At 43.6% G+C, this 8289-nt stretch overlaps 1 long non-coding RNA gene across 1 annotated transcript; it reads left to right on the top strand.

Annotated features, from left to right (window-relative positions):
- Positions 1–247: 247 nt before the first annotated feature.
- Positions 248–3450, top strand: LOC138685711 (uncharacterized). Its single transcript, XR_011325106.1, has 2 exons — positions 248–457; positions 1266–3450. It is a non-coding gene; the product is annotated as an uncharacterized lncRNA (long non-coding RNA).
- Positions 3451–8289: the final 4839 nt, after the last annotated feature.

The following is an 8289-nucleotide window of genomic DNA, read 5'->3' as shown; positions in this document are numbered from 1 at the left end:
AAAGTCACTGTCCATCCTCCTCCTTCTCCTCCTCCTCCTCTTCTTTCTCCTGACAGGAGAGGAAAAAAGCTCTTGTTTCACACTCTCAGGAAATGCAGTTTATTCTCAATATTGCCAAAATGTTTCCTATTCCGTGTTATAAAGGCATTCCAAACACTTTTAAATTTTTTTTTAAATTGTATTTTATTTTATTTTATTTTATACCAGATGTGAAAAAGACAACAGGGATTGAAGTTTTTTTTTTTTTTTCTGGTTTATCTTGTTACTCAGACCAGACCTCAGCACCACACAGAGTTTGCAAAATGGAATGAAGGGAAGAAACTTGATTGTAACAGGAATGGTTTATTATTTATTAATCTTTATCCTACACCATCCTTCCACCTTCTGAGGGGCAGTGGCACACCGACTCACTGTGGAATTACCCAAAGAATAAGAGACTGTCCAGCATCACCCCCTGGTAAGCAGGTCTGGTAACACAGGCTGTCTGAGACAAATCCCGAGTTTAACCCTCCTTGTCCCATGGGCTGCCAGGACAAGACACCCAGAGCCCTCTTTTTCCCCCTCTGCTGCCTCACTGGGTCTTGCGGGAGAGTCCCCGTGGCACAGGCAGCGTTCCCTCCTGGCAGCTTCACCTTCAGCACCATCCTCTGGTCCTGGATACTCTCTGGATATGGGCTTCCTCCAAACGTAAGGTCTCTGCTACACCTCTGATTTCAGGTCTGGGCAGGAGAGCAGGGACCTGACCCAGGCAGTCGCTCAGCCGGGGCAGCCCTGTCCCTCCTCACCCTTCACTCCTCAATCAGCAAATACACCACTGCCTCCTTCTAACGAGCAAGTGCTCTGCCGGAGGAACCTTCCCCAGCACTTGCCAGGGTTTCCTCAATCCGTGCAAATTTCCTCAATCGCACTGCAAATCTGAATTAATAGTAAACAGAGCAAATATAAACCTAAAGGAAAAAGGATGCTGGAGGGGTGGATACAGTCTGTAGAGAATACACCAAAGGAGTTACAGGAATATTAAACACAGAAAACAGATCAGGAGAAACAAAACAGTATACAAGGATGACCATTGAATGGGTTTCTTGGGAAGCCCAAATCTTCTTTTCATTAGCCTTACATGAGGCACTTTTCTCATATGTTGTAAAGAGACATTTGCTCTCTGCTATGAGGAAACAGTCCCACAGCTGGATCCCCACGGAGGAAATGGTGCAGGCAGTGTAGTGCTGCCGCTAGTAGTTAACATTGCTGTTGTCTTTCTTTTATAGCACCCACCACCACATGGATACCTTCAAAGAGGTGCTCCAGGCCAGAGGCCAGATTGCACCAAGCTGAGCAATGTTAGTGCAGTAGAGACCAGCATGGGATCTGATCCCCTTTGTGGAGTGGTCCCACTGACTTCCACCATCCCACAGGAGGCTGAAGACCCCATCGCAGGCCTTTGTGGTTTGGGGAGGACCTTCTGAGAATAAGACCTAACTAGTGCTGGGGAAGCTAGGAGGCTAAGGGATGAATGGGGCCAGACCTGCACATGGACTGTGTGGACCACTGCTGAGAGCTCGGTTCTTACACTGCAGGTTCTTCTCTCAGCTGGGACTTTTGGCTATGAAGCTAACATCATTCATAGCACTCTCCCTTTGGGGTTTGTGCTCCTGTGCCAGAAAGGTCCTGCAGAGCAAACACTGAACTTCCCTTAAATGGGAAAACAGCAAAAGGAAAGGGATTTGGACTATGAAAAGTGCCAAGTGATTTCTGCTTCTGTATCAGACGCCAGCAAAATAGACACATTTTCAGTTAGGTACCCATGTTTTGAGTTTTTAATTGCACGATATATGGTGTCACTGAAAAGTCAGCCCGGAGCAGCAGGTTCTGAGCTGCTGCTCCCTCGGCTGCTCTTACTGAGCAGAGCCGGTAGCTCGGCGCATGAACCTCTCCAGCCATTTGAACATTTCATAAAAAGCTGCACTTCTGGAAGGTTTGATATGTTTGCCAGTATCCGCACAGGCCCTAGCAATTCATTTTTTGGTAGTAAGTACTACTCATTCATTGAACTTCAGAGTTTTTCCTGTGTGGTTTTAAAAGTAATTTGGCCAGAGGTAAGAGCTGCAGACCCCATGGGCTGTAGCCAGCATTTGTTTCACATAAATCATGGATTGCTTTAGGTTACATTTTCTTTGGAATGGAAAGCTAATTTGTTTAGTTATGTTGGTCTGAGGGCATCAAGTTGGACCGTATTGTCACTGGTAATAAAAACAAGCTCACAGACTGCTCAGGACATCAGTAAAGATAATTGGTCAAATTGCTTCATCCAGCCATAACTCTAACTCTAAAGGTAGACATCTGATAAGTTAGTCAAAGCTTCACCTTTCATGAGCTATCAGTTCATACATCACTCTTGACATGAAAAGGGCCTCATTCCCACAGCTTTAGTACCAGAAGGTTTTTTTATTCTTAAAAATAGCATCTGTGCACAAGATAGTCTTGGAAATTCTATACCAGCAACTAATATCTTACTGAATCAGACCTTAAGGATAGTTCTCCTGGGATGTTTAAGTTTATTTTGTAATTGTACTACTCATTCACTGAAGTAACACCTTTCAAGTCAATCCTTAATATTAAATCCAAGCAAAAGAAGCAATCATGCTTCCAGCTTCTAACGGTAAGATGAAATAAGTTTTATTGTTCAGTAAAATTATTTATGGACAAGTGGCATCTTGGTAGCGTCTGTCATCGTTACGTGTCAGACTAACAGAACCAGTTTTTAAATTAAAAGATTCTTTGCTAATTTATTAATTATATGGCCTCTCTGTTTAAAATTTTAGTGCTGCACTTCACAGCACTGTAGAATAATTCCAAGGAACAAGACAGTGGTCTCATTCATGAATGGTATGAGGATGTTCCCTGTGCTCCTACAAGCAGGCGTTACCAAAACCCCGCCAGTGACCACTGCTGGTGGGCTCCCAGGACTGGAGTCCTAAAGCTTTCCTCCTTTGCTTTAACATGGAAGTAACCCTGTCAAAAAGAGCTCTCTCTAACAGATAATACTGGATATGGATCCAGATAGCGTGTTCCTCTCCTTACATTGATTTTGCCGAAGAATTAAAATTTGGGAGGAGTAAAGACATCTCTGCCCCCAAACTTTAGTTCTCTTCACAAACGGAAAGGTTGTGCCACCATGTTACAATTCATTTACCTCCTGCTTTGGTCATTTTTTTGCTATTGTCAATCTTTAATAGGTCTGGCTTCATTGGTTTTGATGGAATTAATGACCCTAGAGGATCAAAGGTGTTAACATGACCCTGGCTTTGTACAGCATTAAATAATAAAACAACATACAAGGTTTCAGATGTAGAAACTTCAGCCTCCTTAGTCTGATGATCTTTTGATGTTATAAGGAAGGAAACATTAAGTAAAGCATTTGAGATGTGACTCATTAAACTTTTTGTTCTAACACCATTTCTTATAAATGTTTTCTACAGCTGAAAAAAAGATAAGTAAATTCTACCGTATCACATTTTCTTTTCATCCCTTCTTTGACAGGAAGGAGGAGAGAGGAGAGGGGAGAGGAGGGGAGGGGTAAGAGAAAAAATCCCCGAGCATTAAGAAGCTGGTTTTTCTGCTGCTGCTGGGATCTCTTATTTTTCTCTTGGTGGACAAATAAGTAACCTACACACTGGGAAGGAGAGACAGTAGGGACAAAGTGCAACTAGTACCGGCTCCAACATGCAACCTGGGGAAAAGCAGGTGCAGTAACCGCTCCTGGCAGCTACTCCGACTCCATCGTGGCTGCAAGGCCGTACGCCTGTACCACATCTTTACCAACAGTGACACTCATGCCAGCTATCAGCCTGGATTAGGAGAGACCTAACGGCCAGGGGACCTTGTGTCCATGCAGCCCGTGGGTGCCCCAGGTCCCCCCCTGGTCCGCAGCCTCAGCCGTGGCTCCGCTGGGAAGGATGCATTTCGGAACGCACCAGCAGCGTGTCCAAGCGCATGGCTCTAGGTTGCAAACACAAGTGCAAGGGAAAACCATGGCATACAGATGTACCTCAAGCGCAGCCACCTGCTCTGAGGCTTGGTGACCTTGTACCAGAGTGAAGTTGCTTATGGTATAGTTTGTAGCTGTGCTTCCAGTCACATCAGATGGCAGTTTTATCTTTTCCTTGGGCGGAAATTTTTTTCCCTGCAAGATTTTCTAGTGGTTGTTGGGTTTGGGTTTTTTTGCACATGTATACTTTTAGCATTTGAAATGTCCCATCCCAAAGCTTGATTAGCATTTTGCTAATTTTGTAGCTACCACCTGCTATTCCTAGAAGATATAAGGAACAACTGTTCCCTATCCACTTTTTCTATGCTACTCACAATTTGACTATATCCTCCCTGTGCTGCTTCTGTTCTATGCTAAGAGCCTTAGTCTGTTCTTACTCCTTGTAATGGAGATGATACTCTGTTTACCCACTCTTGGCACCATGCTCTTTTCTTTTCCAGTTGTCCTGTTATCTTTCTGAGCCTCTCCTCACCACTTCTAGCATGTAACGTTTTCTAGCTATTTATATGTCTGTACTACATAGTTTACAATCAAACTAATTTGTTTGTATCATTTAGTAGAAATTCTGTCTCCTTATATATCTTCTAGTATTCAAAGAATGCTACTTCTGCAGTATCTAACTAATACCCAAACATCCTGACAATAGTCAGGAATGGACAAATCAGCAATCACATCTCAAATAGATCTCAGCATGCAAGCCTTGATTATATGGAGCTTAATACATATGTGTACATGGGAAATCAGGCTGTTTCTTGTTGAAAGTCTACAATGTAAAGTTTAATTCCAGCCACTACACAAGAATACGTGCAGACAGGAGACGTAAGGCTTTGTTGCTCTCTTCATTCAAACTTGGGTACAAGCTACTGAAAACCGGAACAAAATATTATGCTTTTAGCTGTTCCCATTAATGGCTTGTCTCACTTTTCTACCTGTTTTCACATTATAACAACTCATTCCAATACATGATCAGAAAAAGAAAATGGAGACATTGTGATATCAGGGAATTGCTCATCTGAGTTTAATAGCTCTATTTTTATAATTATTGATTGAAAATTACTCTCTCTGAGGGCTGTTGAAATACGTTTTCATGATACATTTTGCACCAAAAATGCCAATACTTACTGCTCAATAATCCTGCCTTTAGTTTGCCTAGTCCTGCCTCTGCTAAAAAGAGAATCCTTTGTGTAAAGCTCCTTTGTGCAGCACAAAAATACACCTTGGTGTAGCAATCATTTGTAGTAGGGCTGTCTCACAGTGTCGCTGAGATGAGGCAGATTAGAGGAAATGCTAACTTTAAGTGAATGACAAATGATCCAAGGGGACGCACGATTACCAACCACTTGATAATCGCCGCGTGATAACATCACTGTGGCTTGATTGCATGTCAAGGCTGTATGATGCTGCTTGTGCCGTGGCGCATCCTGAAAGGCGCCAAGAATGATCTAATATGGAGATCTGTGAGAAAAATATTTGTTAAATTGATAGGTAGTTTCTATCTCTCGGATTATCTGAGCTGTAGTGTTGCATACAAAGTGCAACGGTAATCCTTTGCTTGAGCCTGGCAAGCTGGGAATTGCCATCTCCTCGTTATATGGTGTTTCTTGAAAGCCAGGTTCTGCCTAGCTTTAGTGCAAGAACGGGGGCCTAAGGGTCCCTTTGCCACCCAAGGCCACGGACCACTCACCATTGCCTTCCTCTGTATTAGCAGCCTCCTACCTGGGGACTCCAGCTGAAATATTAAGCGGGACTACAGATCTGACAGGGAGAGGGACTGTCATGACGATTCGGGTGCTGGTGTTATGGCAGAAGAGCAAACAGCAGCTGGCAAAGAAGCAGCAGCTTCTGGCAGGGATGGGGATTTGTGCTGCATCCCAGGTAGGGAGCAGAGGGAACACCATCCAACTGCTAGCGTGCTAAAATCGGTCCATCGAGATGTTGTTTCCTGGGATTGCTATTTCTTCTGTTTCTTCCTTTATGCTTCATAGAATATATGTAGGTGTCTTTCCCATTACTATTATGTGCACCAGGTAATGCTGAAGCTTGTCATGATTTCAGAGCTCAGTCCTATGGAGCCACAAAACCGAAAGGTCTCAAAAGGCATGTCGCTGTTTAAGATTGCCAGGCATTTTTTAATTTTGCAGTCAGCAGAAGTTTCAGTACATAGCTGTGGTTTTTTTTTTTTTTATTGTATGTGCCCTGAAAAGTTTTACTCCCAAAGGATGTTGATTAAAAATTTTAATAGGTGTTTTAACAGCCAATCTACATGAAATGCTCAGCCTTTAAGTACTGTCCCCAGCATTAATAAAATTAGTGGGAATACACTCTGCATTTGTGTAACAATTATCCCCCAGTTTCTATTTTGTTCCTCTAGATCATCTTGCTTGCTTCAAGTATCCTGTCTCCATGATTTATTGCTAGATCTGCTTTGTCACCATCTGCTCTGCTGTTGCTCAAGAAAGAACAAATCCCCAGAAAACATTACTGTCCAGACTAAGCACCATATAAGCATCCTTTGCACATTCAGCCAAACATTGACTAATGGCGAGCTAAGCTATAATCACAAATTCCCTCCTTTCCTGTTCACTACAGTTCAATTCATATCAAAAACTTGGTGGAATTCAGCTATCCTCCTTGGGGATATAGGTTACCATCTGTCTGGTTTCCAGTGGTACATTTAAAAAACATTTGTCCCATTTTCATAAAACATCCTGCTGCACAGCAACCACTTTAATATCTAATTACACAGCATTATGTATCACATATGTCACAACCAGAATAATTTGACCTCAGTTTCTCTTATCTAGTCTAGTCTGTTTTGCTATTTTAAATTAAGTTATCCAAACACCTACAAATCCAAAAGTATGCCTCTAGCTAATGTAATTAAAAAAAATAAAATAAGTAAATATTGAGCTGCCTGAGGAATATTTTGGATTTAATTTGGTAATTTATATAAGATATTCATTTCAAAAGCAAGCTAGATTTTAAACTAAAGGTTAATGTACTTACCATTGCATAAAAAAAATAATAAATCCAAGTTAGTAAAAGCAGGCAAGAGAAGAGCAAAAGATATCAGTTGTTATGCTGCCCACATAACTCATAAAAATGCCAAAAATATAGCAAAACAAATTGGTCTTCCCCACTCCTCAAATCTTCCTGGCTGTCCCCAGCGGCCTGTGCAGAGGACAGACAGTCATTCTGTGGTCAGTCAGGGGAGAGCATCTTCCCAAGCCACATCTACTCAGGGTGCTTGACACGAAGCCTACTCAAGTCTGCGGGAAGCTTCCCGTTGACTCCACCAAGCCGTGGTGCTGTCGGGGACCCCTGGAGAGGGGCTGGGGGGAGGCAGCCAGACTGCACCACGGCCGCGTCCCTCCTCCCCGGCCAACCCACGTGTCATCACTAACCGCACCTCTGAGCACCTTTACGACGCAGTTAGTGATGATCAGGGCACGGACGCTCTGGGAGCACTGTGATTTCAAGCGCACAGGAAACCGCTTGACACCAAAATCCCGTGGGGCGCTGGCATTCACCGTGCTACACCAGTAGCTTGCCTTGCACCACTTTGCCCAGCTGTGCTGTATTTCTGCTTGCTCATGCAGGGATGATGCTCCAGCAGTGGAGGGATAATGCCTGGAGCATCCTGCTTCCCCTTCCCCCGGCCAGGATCTTTCTTCTTTCCGCCAGCAAAGTGCTGAAGAGAGCAGAGTTGCCATGAACATGGGCTTAGAGGGGTAATGGTCTGCAGGTCCTCAGGGGCTTGTTGAGGGTGGGGGATAGGGAAGTTCTTGGAGACTCCACTCAGTTCCTCTGGGAGAGCTCCCAGCCGAAGAGTGGGATGAGAGTGTCTCAGGAGCTGGGGCTCAATGAGACGAGGCAGAGGGAGATGTAGGGAAGAAAAAAAAAAATCCTTCCTTCTTCTACCCAGAAACTCAAGTAGGCCCCTTGGCCAAAAGTGTTGGTATCCAGCACTAAGTTGTGTCATGATACTTTTTTCTGCTATCAGGTCCTGGAAGATTCGGATAGTATTTCCTATGGGTACCCCAAGGAGAAGAGTTGCAGCAGACCACTCTTGAGATGACAAACAGATGATGGATAGTAGCAATTATTTTTTTTGAGCACAATTCTTTTTCCGTCTGTACCTAGCCAGAAAGCAGCTATCTCATTCACAGCTATTTGTCTAAGAGAAGCTATAAATTTAACTGAAGTTCACAGGGAACACACACTCTTGAGGGTGGTAGGATACT

This window comes from Haliaeetus albicilla, chromosome 1 (assembly GCF_947461875.1).
Source record: "Haliaeetus albicilla chromosome 1, bHalAlb1.1, whole genome shotgun sequence".
NCBI lineage: Eukaryota > Metazoa > Chordata > Aves > Accipitriformes > Accipitridae > Haliaeetus > Haliaeetus albicilla.
Note: the sequence above shows the minus strand (reverse complement) of the source record. Positions and strands in the feature narration are given on the sequence as shown.